A 16,816-nucleotide genomic window follows, 5' to 3' on the forward strand; every position below is an offset into this window, starting at 1 on the left:
AAAATGTAACTCATCTTGTTAAGTAAACCATCAAAACAGTTTCAAACTGCTATTTATATACTGTCCTGAAAACCCTCCTCCACAAAGACAGACATTGCAGAACATGCTTTACACATTTATGATACTTAATACATGCTGTTTATTATCAAACTGTTAAACAAGTTAAGTAGAAAGTATATAAGGTTAAGACCCGCAGGTCTGAAAATCTGGATGTGACATCATTTTTGTAGGTAAATTGGGGCCCAGAGCTTATGTTCTATAGATAATTCTAACTTTTAATCTTATTTTCGATTCTACTTTTTAGCACACTTCACACTAATACATATAAGTAAATAAAACTAATGTGTATTTCATGTCAGAGAAATCTAGTAGTATATATTTTAGCATATGAAGAAATGAAATGTAGTATTTGTCTGATCCTGTTCTTATTTCAGATTTTTAGTTTCTGTTATTCCATTAAGTAAAATCATAATCACCCTACTACGTTTTGATTCTTGCTTTTAAAAAGAGACTCCACAAAAGTAGTGAAAATAACTTGAATCAATTCTTAAATCTATTTTTTAAACTCCTTAGGGTGTCCTATGTTGCTGTTTTGGAGAAGTTGCCTCATTTTTATAGTTCATTATCACTCTGCTTTATTTTCCTGACAAGCCTGAGAAAAACTTTTTTACACAAATTTATTTTACTTTATAAAGCTATGTTCTGCATACTTTGGTTACTCAATAGTTGTTTTGATGATAGTTATTTTGGTGCTGATCACAGAAGAAGGCTGCCTGAGAATGTTAATCTAAACTACCTGGAACCATCAAATTATGGAACCATCTAAAGAACAAGTTTATAAAAATTTCTTCCAGTAAACTTTGTAGTACTTTGGAGACCTCACCAGCTTTACTTGACATTCTAATTTACTTCTTTTAGATTAAAAAAATATATAATAATAATCTGTTTGTATCTTTTAATATCCTTTTTTGCAATTCTTGATGCAATTTCCAATACTAGAATTTCAAAGGGACAAACACATTTTTATTATTTCTGAAATTATGCATAACCTAAAATGTAGAATCTGTACATTTCTGCTTCCTTGACATTATTTATTCACAATTACACAACATTTAGTCACTGGAGTTTACAAGTGCTACTTGATTTCCAAGAACAGGCAGGACCCATTTATGAGACTTTTAAAGCCATTCTTTTTCAAAACAAAAAGTTACATTGTTCTAAGGTCATGTGAACCAGAGTTCAGTTTCAGTTCAGAAGTACAAACCCAGAAGAGATGAGTGGGTTTCCAATTTAGTGAAATATTTTAGATTGAGTTTCTGAACTGCAGAAGAAGAATGATACAAAGTGACACTTCAGAGTCTATGAACAAACAGACATATCATCTGTTGGGTGGCTTTGGACAAGTAGAAAGGGCTGTTATGACTTTAACTTATTTCCTCCATGCCCCCTCCAGGAGTCAAGAAAAGGTGCTCTATGGGCTTGAGCAGGGTCTATATCTGATCAGGAAAACAGACTATGGCTTGCCCATTAGAATCTGTCCACCTCTGCCAGTTCCCAAAATCTGCACCGCTCATGTGAGGCAGTCTTCATCCACTGGTAAGACTTGCAAAGGAGGAAACTGTTACCTCTACTTTTTCACTTAAGGCAATTGCTGTGCAAAACCAGTCTCCAGCCCTCCCTGTGCCTCTTCTTTGCCTCATGTTTGTATCTGTGCCCATTTCTGACTTTGCCAAGAAAATGTCCCTTTCATTTTCTTCTTAAAAAATACTTTTTTTTCTGTTCTGATTACATCAGCAATACATACATGTTCATTGGAGTTAACTTAAAAAAATAACATCCAGGAGCATACTCGCTCTCATTTTTCCTTAAGCCTTGTTTTATTTTTTTTTAACAGCTTTATTGGAGTATAATTGCTTTACAATGTTGTGTTAGTTGCTGCTGTATAACAAAGTGAATCAGCTGTATGTACACAAATATCCCCATATCCCCTCCCTCTTGCGTCTCCCTCCCAACCACCCTATCCCACCCCTCTAGGTGGTCACAAAGCACTGAGCTGATCTCCCTGTGCTATGCAGCTGCTTCCCACTAGCTATCTGTTTTACATTTGGTAGTGTATATATGTCCATGCCTCTCTCACTTTGTCCCAGCTTAACCTTCCCTATCCCCGTGTCCTCAAGTCCATTCTCTATGTCTGCATCTTTATTCCTGTCCTGGCCCTAGGTTTTTCAGAACCTTTTTTTTTTAGATTCCATATATATGTGTTAGCACACAGTATTTGTTTTTCACTTTCTGAGTTACTTCACTCTGTATGACAGACTCTAGGTCCATCCACCTCACTACAAACAACTCAATTTCGTTTCTTTTTATGGCTGAGTAATATTCCATTGTATATATGTGCCACATCTTCTTTTATCCATTCATCTGTCGATGGACACTTAGGTTGCTTCCATGTCCTGGCTATTGTAAATAGTGCGGCAATGAACATTGTGGTACATGACTCTTCTTGAATTACGGTTTTCTCAGGATATATGCCCAGTAGTGGAATTGCTGGGTCATACGGTAGTTCTATTTTTAGTTTTGTTTTGTTTTTTTTGCAGTACGCGGGCCTCTCACTGTTGTGGCCTCTCCCGTTGCAGAGCAACACGCTCCGGACACGCAGGCTCAGTGGCCATGGCTCACAGGCCCAGCCGCTCCGCGGCATGTGGGATCTTCCCGGACTGGGGCACGAACCCGTGTCCCCTGCATCGACAGGTGGACTCTCAACCACTGCGCCACCAGGGAAGCCCTATTTTTAGTTTTTTAAGGAACCTCCATACTGCTCTCCATAGTGGCTGTACCAATTTACATTCCCACCAACAGTGCAAGAGGGTTCCCTTTTCTCCACACCCTCTCCAGCACTTATTGTTTGTAGATTTTTTGATGATGGCCATTCTGACCAGTGTGAGGTGGTACCTCCTTGTAGTTTTGATTTGCATTTCTCTAATGATTAGTGGTGTTGAGCATCCTTTCATGTGTTTGTTGGCAATCTGTGTATCTTCTTTGGAGAAAAGTCTATTTAGGTCTTCCACCTATTCTTGGATTGGGTTGTTTGTTTTTTTTGATGTTAAGCTGCATGAGCTGTTTGTATATTATGGAGATTAATCCTTTGTCAGTTGCTTCACTAGCAAATATTTGCTCCCATTCTAAGGGTTGTCTTTTCGTCTTGTTTATGGTTGCCTGTGCTGTGCAGAAGCTTTTAAGTTTCATTAGGTCCCATTTGTTTATTTTTGTTTTTATTTCCATTTCTCTAGGAGGTGGGTCAAAAAGAATCTTGCTGTGATTTATGTCATGGAGTGTTCTGCCTATGTTTCTTCTAAGAGTTATATAGTTTCTGGTCTTACATTTAGGTCTTGAATCCATTTTGAATTTATTTTTGTGTATGGTGTTAGGAGGTGTCCTAATTTCATTCTTTTACATGTAATTGTCCACTTTTACCAGCACCACTTGTTGAAGAGGCTGTGAGGACACACAAAGCATAAATTTTGTATTCAGTTTTTTTCACCATATCATAAGCATTTCCCCATCATTATAAAAATTATTTTTAAAGATGATTTTACTGGCTGTATAACATCCTCTCAATATAATCTCAATGGTATATTTTCTCCTTTGCCCTTTTATCCTTCTATCACTTAGTAAGATTTTTAGTCATTTTAATCATTTTATATGTCTTTATAGATTAAAAATCACCTGTTCTATTCAAAAATATTTCCTCGATTATGTATGTTTTTTAAATCACTTAAGATTTTTTTTGATGTATAGAGGTTTGTAATAACAATTATGGCAAATATATTGATCTTTGATTTTTTTGTAGTTGCTTATTGTATTTTTGGTATTTTTGGTTTTTCCCCATTGCTTGTTAAGCTTTGACATTTTTCCTCACATAGCAAAAATTCACCTGTATTTTCCTCTTTTTTTTAAAGTAATTTGTAATGTTGATTATTGCTAAAATTGAATGGTAAGTACATAGAAATTCATTATACTATTCAACCTACTTTTGTATATGTTTAAAATCTTCTGTATTAAAAATAAACAATAGAAACTGTTCTGGTTTATTTCCATCCTGTAGAGACTGACTTTTTCTAAATTACATCCTTTCTCATCTCTGATGGAGACAGTACTGACTTAAGGGAAGCATTAATGAATAATAATGGCATTATGCCAGTTGCTCCCAAGGTTTAGCATCCACGAGAATCACCTAGGATATTTGCCGTAAGATTTTAATTCGAAAGGGCTGGTGTAAGACCTAGGAATTTGCATTTTTAACAAACCCTAGGAGTGATTATGCTGAGATAGTCTATGGACTACACTGGAATTATGTGCTCCATATTTTAAAATTAGATAAGCGATTTGAACACATGGTGCTGGAACACTTGAATATCCATATGCAAAAAAACAACAATTTTAATCCATATCTTTCACCATATATGTAAATTAACTCAAAATGGTTCATATAAAAAATTAAAAATAAATGGATATAGACCTAAATGTAAAACCTAAAACTATAAAACTTCTAGAAGAAAACATAGGAGAAAATCTTTGTGGCCTTGGGTTATGCAAAAATTTCTTAGAACACTAAAAGCATGATCCATAAAATAGGAAATTTAAACATTGGACCTAATGAAAATTTAAAACTTCTGCTCTTTGAAGGACACTATTATGAGAAGAGAATGAAAAAACAAAGGAGATATGTGGATAGCAAGTAACCAAATGAAAAGATGACTAACATTATTAGTCATTAGGAAAATTCCAAATTAAAAATTAAAATTGAAAACCACAATGAGGTACTACTACATACCTATAGAGTGGCTAACATTTGAAAAGACACACAAGAATTGGCAAGGGTTAGAGGAACTGGAACCTTTATACACTGCTGATGGGAGTGTAAAATTACCCAACCACTCTGGAAAACAATCTGGCAGTTTCTTAAAAAGTTAAACATACTGGCTTCCCTGGTGGCGCAGTGGTTGAGAGTCCGCCTGCCGATGCAGGGGACACAGGTTCGTGCCCCGGTCCGGGAAGATCCCACATGCCGTGGAGCGGCTGGGCCCGTGAGCCATGGCCGCTGAGCCTGCGCGTCCGGAGCCTGTGCTCCGCAACGGGAGAGGCCACAACAGTGAGAGGCCCGCGTACCACACACACAAAAAAAGTTAAACATACACCTATAATGATCCAGCCACATGATCCAGTCATTCCATACCTAAGTACTTAGCCAAGAGAAATGAAAGCATATGTCTATACAAAGACCTAAATGCTCATAGTAGCCTTATTTATAATAGCCCCAAACTGAAAACCCCCAAGTGTCCATCAACAAGTAAATAAATAAACAAGTTATTGTATATGCATAAGATGGAAAACTATCCATCAGTAAAAAGGAATTAACTGTTGATGTATGCAACACACATGAATCTCAGAATAATTATTCTGAGTGAGAAAAGGCAAACCAAAGCGTACATGCTTTAAAATTCCATTTACATAAAATTGTAAACAATGCAAACCAATCTATACTGACAGACAGCCGATCAGTGATTGCATAGGGAAGGGGGTAGAGGTGGAAGGGAGGAATTACGAGGGATCACGAGGAAACTTCGGGGGCTGAGGGATATTTTCATTACCTTGATCATGGTGATAGTTTCATGAGTATACAGATATGTCAAAAATAAAACATAAAATTTGATTAGAGATTCTAGAAGATAGTGGTCTTCTTGACTTCCTTTCCCTCCTACCCCCTCCTGGGATAACTCAGTTTCCTAAGTTGACTATTGGCTCTTGGAGCAAAACCTAACAGATGAATTCCCAGAAGAACAGTGCACGAGTGAGGTATAATAAATTTGTTGTGCTGTGTTTTGTTCCATTTTGTGGTGAGCCCATGGAAAAATCAGTCTGTCCATAAGGGGCTACCTCTGTCATGTTTTGTGTTCCCCAGGAAGAAGAGTCCAAGAAGGAATTTCCTCAGGATCAACCCCTGTGGAAGAGAAGAAGCAGGATGGGGTAGAGCAAGAGGTCAGCTGTGATGCAGGCCTGGCAGCTTCAGCTGGCCCCACACACTCTCTGGAGCTCAAAAGGCAGTAATATTTATAATTAAATCCAAATAGATGATAATCATGTGACTAAAAGTTATAACATGCATACTAGATAGCAATGAGTTCAGGTGAGGCTTGGTCCAGTGTTCAAGGGATGTTACCAAAGGCCCAGTTTCCTGCTGTCTCTCTGTTCTGCCTTCCACACATTCAGCTCCATGCTCAGGCTCCATTCAGAGGTCTCTTCAGTTCCTGACATTTATGACAAAAAAGGAAGGCTGTGGTCACACACCCCACATCCTCCCACCAAAAAACTCCAGGGGAAAAGAGATCAAAAGTCTAGTAACTCCTGTGAAAAGCAAAAGACTTCTCTAAAAAAAAATTTTTTTTCTTAATCCAGCAAAAGTCCCTTCACATCTCTTCAGTTGGGCTACGTTCCCATACCTGAACTAACTTCCCTGGTCAGGAGACTGGACTAGACTTGTCGGCACAGCCCTGAAACTCAGGTGGAATCAACTCCTCTGAAATGGAGGAAAGTTTCATAGGAAACTTTCCAAGAAGTAGATGGAATAGATGCTGAGCCACAAACAAGATGGGTACTCTAGTGGAACAACAATGATTTAAAGCAAAGTCACAAACACTGGGGGACTTTTAGGGACAAGATCAATAAAAAGGGCACTTTTTGGAGTATAGGGGACCATTTGATGGCCACTCTAGCATCATCACAATTGGCCAACTGACCCTGCTTACTCATGCACAATCTGTTTTCACTTTCCCCACAAGTAAACATATCCTCATCCTTTCAAATTAAAAACTACAAGAAATGTCAAAAATGAAAAAAAAAACATTTTTAAATTAAACTCTATTAAAGAAATGCTAGTTCAAAAAAGACATAATTGGGCTCTCTAAAACCTGGCAGCTCCCAAACGCCAACAAGTTTTTCTCTTCGCAAGTCTGTTCTCAGCCATTCCAAGAAAGGAACGGAGAAGAACAGAGCTATATCATTTTGATGACAACCCACTTCTAATCCACAGGATCATATGCCTTTGCACCCTGTTCAAAGGAAACTTGGCCTAAAAAGAATGAGTTTCATAACAAACCAGCCACTCTGAGAATAGAGGTGAGAAGAGATCGGGGCGGGGTGGGGGCGGGGTGGGTGGGGAAGAATCCGAGACGTGCCTGAGGAGTTGGCGAGTTTAATTGCCAGTTCATATGCAACTTCACCATTGTGCTCAGTGACCCAAGGGACCTGGCTTCTGGTCTCTCAGTCAAACTCTTATTCGGGAGTAGAAAATAATAAAATCCGGAAGGTGTTTTGTCCTTCTTGAGATATAGAAAAAAGGAGATTTTTTTTTTGAGTCACTGAGGCAAATACAGTCATTTCAAGGAAAATAGATTACTGGGAAAGGTCAGCATCTGCAGGACCATCTTCGTTATCCTCATCTAACTTTTATTAAGTACATGGTTTACAAGACATGCCAAACTCCCTCTTTTTACAAAGCTTAGAACCAAGTATTCAAATGCATAGTTTTATTGGCAAATGAAATTTAGAGACAGAAGACAGAGGAAGGTTGTAAAATTGGGAAGTCACTATGAAGCAAAAACACAAAACATCTTATACGAATAAAAATTCTACCTAAGTTGAAATGATATGCATACAATAGATGATTAAAAGGAGATTTAAAGACTACTATTTAGGAAATAATAGAATTTAAACCAAATGCCAAAAATCTTTAAGAGGAAAAACAGTTATGTGGTCAGAGAGACCATCCAGTTGATTTTCTTTCCCAAGAATGTGTTTCAGTGGCACTATTCCTTAAGCCTCTTCTTTTATTTCTCCTTCTCCCTCCACTTTCTCTAAGTAGTTACCATTTCAAGCAAGCTTCACACCCAAGAAGTTACTGCTGTTAATGAAGCAAATGGTAGTAATGAAACTCGCACTGGGGAAAAAAAACAAAACTGTTTTAACTATCTAAGTTCTAATAAAGCTTCTTACAGATTAAAACCATGTAGGTAAAATGTGCATGACGCTTACTTTTTTCATGGCGCGTTGATGAAATAAGCAAAAAGACATGAAAAATTAGTTGCATTCAACCAATCCTTTCCCCTCATCACCCTGTCACCCAAGAGGCCACTAAATACACTAGAGGATGGTCCTGGGAAACAGAAGACATGCTCCTTTGGTTCTCTTGATTTTCTCTCATTTCTGTGAATTTAATTTTCTGTTCGAGCATGTGTCTGAGCTGGGGCAGACAGATTGGTGCAGGGTTTCTTAAAAACAATTTTTTGCTCCATCAGACACAATATATTCTGCTGAAAGAGAAGAAAGCACTATACCCCAGGGAAAAAAAGTTTCCCCAGAAGTTTGTTCCCTCAAAACTTTACAATGGAAGAAGGCATCCCTCTTGGGTGATTTAATTTAATTGCTAGGTTTTTTAACTTTTGTTCTGGGGAAAATTAAGAAACCATCAGCCGCATTTCATAGACAAATACCACTCTTTGGTAGATAGAACACAAAACTAGGAATTGGAAAACCAAAAAAAGAATCCTGGCACAGCACTGGGTGATTTCATCTCCACATGCCTAAATTTCCTGTTTGCAAAATGAGATAGAGCTTCCCACTCGTCACTTCTTTCTTGGAGATGCTGTGAGGACTAATAGTCTTCACTCTGATTTTTTTTCATCCAAGAAGCAGAGATTTTTAATGGTGCAAAAGACGCATCTTGGTATGGAAAGGGCAACAAAGACATGATTCTGTGCTACATTCAATGGCTACAGAGGTAAGGCATGATCTGTGCTCTTGAGTGGCTAACTCACAGGGGCATCAGATATTGAAATAGGTAACTGAACATAGGAAATGTCAAAGTACACAGGGGAACAGATCAAACTGAGCTAAGTCTTAAGAGGTAGGAGACGATGAAGGTTAAACTACAGGCTCCAGATCCTGATGCTAAAACCAGACTTCTAGCTGAGTGAACTTGGGCAAGTTTGTTAACTTCACAGTGCCCCAGTTTCCTTATCTGTAAGAAGGAGACAATAATAGTACCTCCCTCATAGGGATAATATATATATAGTGTTTAGAACAGTCAACGCCTGCCATGTAAGAAGTGGTATGAGAAGACAATGGAGAGTCACTAAAGAATTTTAGATAAAGCAACATGGTCAGATTTGTGACTTGGTAAATAATTAAATGAAGATGCTGACAGAATATGGTGGCTTGTTTGCAGAATGGCCACAATATTTCCCTCCCTGTATTCACTCTCCATAATGTCTTCCAGAGATTCCCCTACCTATTTAATATGGGTTGGCTTTGGGTTTGCTTTCTAATAAAAACGTAACCAAGTTATATTGTGTCAGTTCCAAGCCTAAACTTCAAGGGGTCCTATGTTCTTCTGTTTACTCTCATGGCACCCTGCCTCCACCATGAACAAGTCCGCACTAACCTGCTGGAGGATGAGAGGACACACAGAACAGGGACAAGCTGCCCAGCTGAAACCATCCTGGTCCAACCAGCCCCCTACTGACCCAATAACTGTCCATAGAGCCCAGTCAAGACCAACTGCCCAGCTGACCACAGCTTTAACTGCCAACCTGCAGAATCATGAACTAAATAAGCAGTTGTTTTTTAATCCATTAAGTTTTTGGAGCAGGTTGTTCTGCAGCAATAGCTAACTGATATACACAGTACAGAATTTTAAATGACTAAATTCAAATACTAGCTCTAAAATGGTTAATATACACGTGCACATGCTGATAAAAACATGATGAGTTTGATAATGATATATTTTTATTAGTAGGAAATTGATCAGTTTACAGTGAACTTTCATGGGAATTATCTCACTAGTATCAAAAACAACCCTGAAGTCATCTGAGACAGGTATTATTATTCCATTTCATAGAGGGGTTGGCACCATCCATAATCATGCAATGGGAACCATATCACTCTGCTGACCAGGAAAATAAACAAAGATGTCATTGATCTTATTCATGAATTTATTCAACAAATACTTGAGCTTTCTACTTGCGAGGCACTGTGCTGAGTACCTGGAATAGAGTGGTGAACACACCAGTCATAATCCCCACCTTTGTGGAGTGTTAGTAAGGGACATAGGTGGATAAACAGACAAGCGCCAAACAACATGTTGAGTGTTACAATAGCAGAAATACAGGGTGTTCTCAGAACTTAGGGAAACAGGGGAAGTTTTCCAAAAGAAACAACATCTAAACTGAAATTCAAAGAATGACTGGGAATTGGCCAGGCAAAGAGAGAAGATAAAGTGATCTGAGTGAGGGGGAAGAGCATATGCAAAATCATGAAGGTGCTCAAGGCACGTTCTTGGAACTGAGAGTAATTACTCAAGCTTATAAGCTGTTCATACATGATATGAGTGGGGAGAGGGAAGCTGGAAGCAAGAGCAGAAGTTTGTCCTTACAGGATTCATGGAATTTGGCCAGTATTTTGAAGGCAAGTGGAAATCATTTAAAACATTTTAAGCGGGGCTATGACATGGTCAACTTTGCATTTTAGAACACTAACTCTGGCTAGAATGTAAGGATAGAATGGAGAGGGGTGAAGAGTGAGGAGAGGCTGGGAAACAATTTAGGAAGCTGTGGCAGTAATTCAGGTAAAGGATGATGATGCCCTGAGACAGGGTAAGTGGCAATAAAGAGGAAGAAAAGTGAATAGAATTAAAAGATGTTTAGGAGATAGATGCAAGCGCCTTCGGTATTTAATTAGATATTGGTGAGTGGAAGGCCTACCCCAGATTGCTGCCTTGGACAAGTTAGTGAAATGTAGTGGTGTTCATCGGTTCCTTGAGATGGAGACATTGGACAGGAATGTTTGGAAGGAAGACTCCAGTTTTAGGTGTATCGAATATGATGTTAGTGTGCGATGTTCAAAAGGAGAGGTCCAGGGCTTCCCTGGTGGCGCAGTGGTTGAGAGTCCGCCTGCCGATGCAGGGGACACGGGTTTGTGCCCCGGTCGGGGAAGATCCCACATGCCGCAGGGCGGCTGGGCCCGTGAGCCATGGCCGCTGAGCCTGTGCGTCCGGAGCCTGTGCTCCACGACGGGAGAGGCCACAACAGTGAGAGGCCGGCGTAACGCAAAAAAAAAAAAAAAGAAAAAAGAAAAGGAGAGGTCCAGTAGGCAGTTGAGGAAAACAGGGATGCGAAGAAGGGTGAACTTAGTCTCTGTGGTCTCTTGAAGAATTGTGGTACTTTGGAACAACTACATTCAGTGCAGCCTAGAAAGACAGTTTAGCAGCAATGGTATGAAGTGGGGTGTGCCTTCTCTCTAGGCCCACAGGAGTAAGCAATTTGATGGACAGCTTCTAGAGGGCTTACACCTCAGGATCAGGGCTGGGTATATGCAGTAAGTGACAGGAAGCTAGCCATCCTAAAGCTTCTAATGCATGGGAGTGGATGTTGCTCAGAGAGCAGCAGTTTTATGTTCTGGCTCCCAAAAGAAGGCAATGATCTAATTAGGTTACCCCTGCTTCTCTCTACCATATAAATTGGGATAATCTACAATTCACACCAACTCATTTCATCATAAAAACATCTGTGTGATATCAGCAAAACAAATATTACTAGCCCCCATTTCACAGGGGAAGGCACTAAAACTTTTAGAAACTTTCTGGATCTCATAATTAGTAAGTGGCAGAGTTGGGATACTAGAATTCCATGTCTTTTTCTAAATCCAGCACTTTTTTCATTAAAAAGGGATAAGAATAAAGAGTACATAACATATTAGCTAGAGACAATTAGAAAGAAGAATTAAGATAACTTCATAATCTCTGGTACAGAAGACTTAAATACTAGTGATGTCTCCAATCAAAATTGAAAACTTGAGGATGAAAGGAGATTGGCTGAGAAGATGACTTCACTTTTGAACTGAAATTGCTGGGCAAAAAGTGACTAGGCAAAGTCTAACTAGAACAGCTCTTGTTTCTCTGTAGCTGTAAATCAAGGTCCATCCTTTGGATAATCAAGATGGAAGCTAGGGCTTTTCACAAAATCATCTCCTCAAACATTCCCATGTACACAGTCTCTATTAAGGGAGCAATTAAGAAAGGACCACAGTATATTCTAAAGGCAATGTTCAAGTGAATACAGTTAAGGAAATAAAATAAGGATATTGCTTAAGAAAGTTAACCCTGGCTCTAAAAATAGCTCCTGAGCTTGACTTAGAATACATTTAATTGTATTTCCAGGTTACCCACGAGGTAAAGGGCAGTATTTCTACTCACTTACCAAGAAGCATGTAAGTCTTAACTGATAAATGTGTTTAGATGAAAGGAGCATAAAATGGTGTTATTTATTAGAAAATACCATAACTAGAGCATCTCAGGCTATATTTTCTCTTACTACTTTTCTGACATTTTCTTTGAAGGTCATGGGGATGACCGAGTGCAAAGAGGTTCACAGTATTTGGGGTTATTTATGCAACTTCCTGTGGACATACAATTTAAGCTTGACCAGTCTGATCACTCTGGAATGAGCCCTGGCCAAGTAGTAGGGATTAATCTGCCAGGAGACAGTCTTCAATAAATTATTTGGTTGGAATTTTTTTCTCTTTTCCTGGTTTAAAACATTTTCCTCCAATAAATAATCGAGTTGTACACTGGAAAACGAAAATGACTGACCTCCTCAGAAAGTAAAAGAAAGTCTGAAAATGGAAACTGGAGAGTTTCCCCTTCTAGTGTCCACTGAGTGAGAGAATGTAGTTATTTATTTGAAATGCCAGCAAATGGGCTCCCATGTAATGAAATATTTATTGAAATTGCTTCTTTGGCCCTCTACAGTTGTTGATAAGGTTTAACAAGAGTCAGGTAAGGAAAGCAGAGTGAAGGTATGTCTATTTATTTATTTATGGTTCAAGCAGCTTCGACCATAAGGCTTACATTGGGAAATCATACAGGCAGGGCCATACATGACTGACAATAATAGTTATTTTCCATTTTTGTTGAATCGTTGGCCACAGCTCAGGAAAATCAATCTTAAAGGATTTCTATATTTGCTTAGTTCTGTATTTAAGCCTTTACTCTCTTGTTAAGATATATTTCTGTTAGTTTTAATTAAAGTTCACAATGTTGAGTACTTACTCAATATTTTTTCATAATTCTATCATCAATACCTTCGTTCTCTTTTTTGTTATCTAGATTTTGTTTACCTGTTTGTTTCTCTAGCTTTTCTATACCTTGAGAATCAGTTTTATTTTACTAACTCAAGCTAAGGCCATTTTCTACTCCTTCTCACTTTGAGGAATATAGATCTAGCCAAATTAAGATCATGCCTGTTCAAATTTTAACAATGACCCTGCAAAAGCAATTTCAAAACAATTCTTAAAATAAAATATCTGTATGAGCTATGCTCAGAAAGAATGAGAAGTGTTTAGTGTTCTTAAACCTCACATATACCAAATAAAGACATTCCAGTGAGAAAAGGGGCATCTCTGCTCTTCAGAGATCACTGGGTGATACTGGGGCTGTGTGAATTTTCATGATATTCATCATGATTTATTGACAAAGCTTAAGAAAGTCACTAACTGGAGGTTTCAAGAAATAGGCTCCAGCATTACTTAAAAAGCATTCCAACATGTTTATTTTTGCTATTTCTGGATTTTAGAAAGCTAATAAGTTAATAGAAACAGAGAACTTTACAGTTTAAGATAGCTTTAGAAACCATCTAATCAAAATTCCTCAATTTATGAGTAAGGAAACTGGGATCCAGAAGCATTAAGTGAATTGAACAAAGGCACGTATTAAGCTGCAGAGCAGAAACTCGAATCCAGGTCTCTTGACTCCTGCTTCAGTGTTTTTCAACAACATCAAATGATCGCATCAAAATCACATACACACACGTATAGTTGGAAAACCAGCTATATACATGAGTCTAATAACGTTTTCAAAGATCACACATGATTTGAGCAAGCTGCTAACTCATGACCTCCATATGTGTTTCAAACAGTATAGTGGATGTGATGACATGCTGCCCAGATCTGCCCTCCAAGACTAAGCCCTCATTCCCCCAGCTTCTGGGAGAGTTGGCAGTCAACACTCTCAACAGTCTCTCTTCTGGACTTACCTTGGCCAAAGAGGGTCCAAAGTTAAAGCCCTGCATTGAGTGTCTGGGCAATACCAGCATATAAAACCCCTGCTCCCTTACCCCAAATTGGAAGCCTCCCAGGCTCCAAAGCTCCTCCTGGGCTTGGATTACGCTTTTGTTTCCCCTGCACTGCAGTTCAACTTCTTTCTCCCCAGCCCTGCTTCCTTCACCCACCCACCCACCCAGGTGTTCATCCTGCAAGCTCTACTCCCCAAAATTCTGCCTGCCCTGCAAATCTTCATCTCACAGTCAGTCTCCCAGAGAATCTGACCAGAGACATACAGCATCATGGGTAAGCGGATGGGCTCTGTAATCAGACTGCCTGGGTTTAAATCCTGGCCCCACCACTTTCCAGCTGTGTTACCCTTTAAATCTCTTTTTGATACGTTTTTTTTAAAAAATAAGAGTAATATTAGAACCTACCACACAGGGCGGGTATGTATTATATGAGATAATCCATGAAGCCGTAGTGTAGTGCTTGGCACAGACTAATTGGCAGTATCAGTCAGGATGCTAAAGGAAACAGATGGCACATTCAAAATAAAGGACTATTTACAGGGGTGTGGGCAGAGCTAAAAGAACCAATAAGGAGTGGCAAGACATCCAGGGACTAGCAACAGTGGGAAGCCAGTACCAGCCCTAGGCCGGACAGGGCAAGTAGACAAACCAATGTTACAGATACACAATGTGAGGTATACAGCCTGGAGAGAGCAGCACTGTGAAAGAGGCAACCTCCAACAGAGGCAAAGCAGGAGAGGAACTCAACTCTGCCAGACCATGAGAAGGGAGTTAGAGAATGAGGATAAATATCGTGGGTTCTTTCCCCTCCCACCCTCTGGTTTCCTGCTGGTCTGCCATTGGTCAAACACAACCAGAAGATAGAGGCAAGAGATGCTAGTAGAACCAATACATAGAAATCAGCATTCCCATCCTCCCTTCCACCGTTCCCACCCCCACACACACTCCAAAGAACAAGGCAGGGCAAAGAAGTGCAGAAATGGATCTAGAGGACAAACTGATAACAACCAGCATGGTAATCCTCAAATATTAGAGATTATTCAAATTTCTGCAATTCCTGGCATACCCTATGTTTGGAGTCTTGCTGTTCATAAAACTTCAAGTTAATCTGAAGTTTGATAAGACGGAATTGAATTTTTTCTTTTAGAAAATCAACTCATCCAACCAGTCCAACCTGCCCATTAGCACAGTATCTGGCACATAGTAGGTGCCCAACATATGTTAATGGATGATTTGACTAATTGATTTAACGTAAATGAAATAAAATTTTTTATAGAAAAAGTAAAGAAAATCCTTTGGGAGATATGATTTAACTTCAACATTCACAACATGCTTTGAAGTTACTGAAGCTTTTTAGAATTGTCAGGAATTGTATTCACTGACTTCCTTAAAAGAAAGTTATCAAATAAATGCAAGTTTGGATTGTTATTATTTCTCACTAATAGAATCAAAGTTTGCAAAAATAAAATTCTAACAAGACAGAAGACAATACTACAATACTACAATACTCCTTCCCCCAAAATAATTTTATCAAAGGTAATAAAATAAATTCCACTGATGGAAAGTCCTTTTTTCACCTGGGTGAGATCTTCAAAGGACATTTCAAGGAATGGAAAAGAGAACTGCCCTCTCTCCCACAGACGAAGAAGAGTTAGGCACCAGGGCTAGATATGTAGCTTTGGATATGCCACCTAGCCTTTCTGAGTTTCAACCTTTCCTCTACAAACCAAAAAAATAATAAAGATTTTCTACCTCAAAGGACAAAATGGGGTCATTTCAAGTGCACAGAAGTGGTGGTATAGTTTCCTATGCTTATGTGCAAACACACAACTGCCAAGGACCTACCTGTCTACCACCGAGGAAGCTTCGATGTTGCCATGCAAGGGTGACATTTCCCACTTCCATAAGGACAATAAAAAGTTACAGAGATCCCAGAAGTGTCCCATCTCTTAACTAGACTCTGAACTCTTCCAAAGTGTGGAGCCCAGGCCTTCTCCAAGGCATTCAACCAGGAGTTCTCAGATTGGGATGAGTCTCTCTGAAAAGAAAGGATGAAAAAAAGGTGTATTGTTCAGGGAAGATGATCCACTGACTACATGAGACCCTAAAGAAAGATTAGGATCCCCTGCCCTAAGAAGCATACCTAAGCGACCTCCCTAACCACACTCCACCTGCTACCCACCACCTCCCCCCATCCAGGCAATGGAGGGAGCTAGCAGCCCCCTGCAGTTAACCAACACTCCACATACACTTCACAAAGGTAAAGGATGAAGTTTTTATCTGTGAATATTGTGGCTTTACTTCTGGAAGCTTGAATATCAATTTACATAATTCAGTTTTCAGCATATGCAGTCAGTTCTCACAGTCCAATGTCTCTTTTTATTATTATTTGAGATTTTGCTAAGGCAAATCTTTTGATTGTCTGAAGGTTTGCCTGCGAGCTTTATGCAGTAGAAGTTTTAAGACAAAAGTTAACATTTATGAAAATCTCAACTCTGAATTAAATGCAATATCCAGAAAATGTTTTATTAATAATGTAGTGCTAAGATTTGTAAAATAAGCTAGCCTGATTTTTTAATTCAAATATAGTTAACTGGATGTTTTCACAACCTCGAAAAGCATATTTTATTCGA

At 38.9% G+C, this 16,816-nt stretch overlaps 1 long non-coding RNA gene across 1 annotated transcript in view; it reads right to left on the reverse strand.

The window, feature by feature from the left end:
• Positions 1–16,215, reverse strand: part of LOC137220746 (uncharacterized) — a 150,223-nt gene extending 134,008 nt beyond the window's left edge. The window contains exon 1 of the long non-coding RNA XR_010941776.1: positions 16,029–16,215. This is a non-coding gene — a long non-coding RNA (uncharacterized lncRNA). The remainder of the gene's footprint in view (positions 1–16,028) is intronic.
• Positions 16,216–16,816: the final 601 nt, after the last annotated feature.

The sequence above is a fragment of the Pseudorca crassidens genome, chromosome 3 (assembly GCF_039906515.1).
Source record: "Pseudorca crassidens isolate mPseCra1 chromosome 3, mPseCra1.hap1, whole genome shotgun sequence".
In the NCBI taxonomy this organism is placed as follows: domain Eukaryota; kingdom Metazoa; phylum Chordata; class Mammalia; order Artiodactyla; family Delphinidae; genus Pseudorca; species Pseudorca crassidens.